At 48.8% G+C, this 3637-nt stretch overlaps 1 pseudogene across 1 annotated transcript; it reads right to left on the bottom strand.

Moving 5' to 3' along the window:
• Positions 1-1057: 1057 nt before the first annotated feature.
• On the bottom strand, positions 1058-3108 carry LOC307205195 (copper homeostasis protein cutC homolog pseudogene; annotated as a pseudogene). The gene is made up of 3 exons (XR_013843937.1): positions 3062-3108; positions 2241-2375; positions 1058-1871 (listed from the first exon to the last, which is right to left on the bottom strand). The product of XR_013843937.1 is annotated as a copper homeostasis protein cutC homolog pseudogene (transcript).
• Positions 3109-3637: the final 529 nt, after the last annotated feature.

Below are 3637 nucleotides of genomic sequence, written 5' to 3'. Positions count from 1 at the left end.
AACTCCCTTCTCTTGCGGGGGCCCAATTAGTGCCATTGCCTTCCGTTAAGAGTTTGGGTGTAATCCTTGACGCCTCCCTTTCCATGGAGGCGCAAGTTACAGCAACAGCCAAGGCGACATTTTTCCACCTTCGCCGCATCAAGCAGTTGGTCCCTTACTTTTCCCGCCCCGACCTGGCCACAGTGATCCATGCAACGGTCACCTCCAGGCTTGACTACTGTAATTCGCTCTACGCGGGGCTGCCCTTGAAGCTGTCCCAGAAACTCCAGCGGGGGCAGAATGCTGCAGCGAGGCTCCTCACAGGGTCTCTGCCATGGGAGCATATTCACCCAGTGCTTTTCAAGCTGCACTGGCTCCCGGTGGAGTACAGGGTCAGATTTAAGGTGCTGCTTTTGACCTTTAAAGCCCTTCACGGCCTAGGACCCTCGTACCTACGGGATCGCCTCTCCTGGTATGCCCCACGGAGAGCCTCAAGGTCCATAAATAACAACACCCTAGTGGTCCCGGGCCCTAAGGAAGTTAGATTGGCTTCAACCAGAGCCAGGGCCTTTTCAACACTGGCTCCGGCCTGGTGGAACGCTCTGCCTCATGAGACCAGGACCCTGCAGGATCTGATTTCTTTCCACACGGCCTGTAAGACAGAGTTGTTCCACCTGGCCTTTGGCTTGGAGCCAATTTGATTCCCTCCCTCCCTCTCTTTCTTTTTTCTTTTCCTTCTCTTCCTGCAATGAGGCTACATTTTAATATTTTAATGTTCCATTATTTTAATGTTGTATTTTATTTTTGTTTTTAAGTTGTAATCATTCATCTTGTTTTTATTATTGCTTGTAAGCTGCTCTGAGCTCGGCCTTGGCTGGGGAGGGCGGGGTATAAATAAATTATTATTATTATTATTATTATTATTATTATTATTATTATTATTATTTTCATTTTCATTTTTGAATATCTCAAGGGCTGTTACATGGAAGATGGAGCCAGCTTGTTTTCTCCTGCTCCAGAGGGGAAGACTAGAACCAATGGCTTCAAGTTGCAAGAAATAGAATCCGACTAAACATCAGGAAGAACTTACCTTTTTTTTTTTTTTGAGTGGCTTCAGGGTTTATTTGAGAAGAGACCTTAACAGGGAGAGTGTTGCCGGATGGCGAGTGCCCCTTTAATTAAGCCCCTCCCCATCATTTGCTCTCCACAGACAAAATGGCATTACGGCATCTGAGGAAAAAATGCTGTGGAGCAAGTGAAAATAAGAGAAAAACAAGCAGAGGCTTCTTAATTTGATTGACCCATGTCCTTTAAGTGCTGGCAAGGATGGTGCTGAAATGTCTATGTCTGTGGATTGTGCAGGTCACAGGGCTCTGGGTCTTCCTGGCTCACAGTAGCTTGCTCTACAGGATATTCTTTGCAATTGCATCCAGGGTCCTCACTTTAGCCACATCAACCACCTTGATGGAATATTCAGGTGTGCAGAGGTAGTCCCCCGTGGTAGTGTAAGGGTTTCTGGCACTACAACAATCCTGCCCTTAGCCTGTTCTGTCAGTCGTTTTATCAAGGGCAGCCCCTCCAGAACAGAGCTGTCACAGCCACTAGTCAGGACCCGTTCAAAGCCCATCAATATTAGCATTCCCAAGGCTGCCAAAGGGTCATAGACCATGTCAAAAGCTCTGTGGAAGGTGACTGGCAGAGGGCGGGAAGCAGCCAGCAGTGCCGTGCAGAGCTCTGTATCCACACGTCCATCCTCAGTCAAGGCTCCAAACACCAACCCATCAGCCCCATGTTGCTTGGGAAGTCGGATGTCTGCCTTCATCACCTCCATTTCTCAGTCAGAATAGAGGAAATCTCCCCCACGGGGGTGGATCATCACAAATATAGGCACCCTTATACACTGCTTCAGGGACACGGGTGGCGCTGTGGTCTAAACCACAGAGCCTAGGACTTGCTGATCAGAAGGTCGGTGGTTTGAATCCCCGTGACGGGGTGAGCTCCCGTTGTTCGGTCCCAGCTCCTGCCAACCTAGCAGTTCAAAAGCATGTCAAAGTGAAAGTAGATAAATAGGTACCGCTCCGGCGGGAAGGTAAACGGCGTTTTCGTGCGCTGCTCTGGTTCGCCAGAAGCGGCTTAGTCCTGCTGGCCACATGACCCGGAAGCTGTACGCCGGCTCCCTCAGCCAGTAAAGCAAGATGAGTGCCGCAACCCCAGAGTTGGTCACAACTGGACCTAATGGTCAGGGGTCCCTTTACCTTTACCTTATACACTGATTCACCACTTGCAAAAGGCCTATAGTAGGTGTTGTTCCTCCTTCCATGAGGTTGGCACACAGTTCAAGGTGGCCAGCACCCAGAGGTGTCCTGGCCTGGAAAGACCCCTCAATGATCTTCCATCTTTTTTATGGGATTACCTCCTCTTTCTGCATTCACAGCAGACTCCACAGAATCAACACATACTTCCATTGGCCATTCCTGTCACGTGGCGTCACGGTCACCTAGGAAGAACTTTCTGATGGCAAGAGCTGTTTGCTGGTGGAATGGACTCTGTCAGGAGGTGGCAATCTCACCTTCCTTGGAGATTTTTAAGTTTGGGGGGCTGCCTGCCAGGAATTCTCCAGCTGTGATTCCTGATTTGCCTGGGGGTTGGGCTAGATGACCCTCAGGGTCCCTCCCAACTCTACAATTCTCTGGCTAGATGCTAAGCCCAATTTTTATCTTATTTATTCGCCACAACAGCAGAGGAGGTAGGAGAGGGAACGGGATTTTGATGGCTAGTGATGGGCAACGCAATGACCCTTTTTGGCCGAGCCAAGGGAAGATCGCTTAGAGGCAGGGATCAAAACAGCCACCATAGGCATGTGCCCAAGTTTTTGGGGAAGGGCCCAGTTGGGTGCTGGGGTTTCAGGATGCTTTGCCTACAAAATGCTTGTCAGATGGGGATGAAAGTGAGGAAATGCTCTTTAGGAGACGCGTCCCCAGCCTCCTTTGGCTGCCAGCCACGCGTTTGTAAAGTTTCCTTCCTTTATTATCGTACATTGAGGTTCTTTCCCCTTTTCTAAATGCACGGCCGTCCCTCTCACGTGGCAGCTGCAGACACATAGTCCAAACAGTATCCTTCCTCAGACATTTCCTCTGGCGCATAGAACACTTTGGGACATTTTTGGTATTCTCTGCGACTGTGACGAGTTCCAGCAGGAAACTCATCCATCTGTTCTTTCCCTTCTGGGTCCCTTAAAACTCCTTCCCTGATAATTAGGGTGTGATGCAATCACCTTCCAAAATAGAATTGAGCTACAAAAAACCATCACCTACGTAGCGGGGCTGGATGAATCCCTAGCCGGAATTAAGACTGCCGAAAGAAATATCAACAACTTCAGATATGCAGATGGCATAACATTGATGGCAGAAAGTGAGGAGGCATTAAAGAACCTTTTAATGAGGGTGAAAGAGGAGAGCACAAAATATGGTCTGAAGCTCAACATCAAAAAAACGAAGATCATGGCCACTGGTCCCATCACCTCCTGGCAAATAGAAGGGGAAGAAATGGAGGCAGTGAGAGATTTTACTTTCTTGGGCTCCATGATCACTGCAGATGGTGACAGCAGAAATTAAAAGATGCCTGCTTCTTGGGAGAAAAGCAATGACAAACCTAGACA

This window comes from Podarcis cretensis, assembly GCF_951804945.1.
Source record: "Podarcis cretensis genome assembly, chromosome: 16".
NCBI lineage: Eukaryota > Metazoa > Chordata > Lepidosauria > Squamata > Lacertidae > Podarcis > Podarcis cretensis.
Note: the sequence above shows the minus strand (reverse complement) of the source record. Positions and strands in the feature narration are given on the sequence as shown.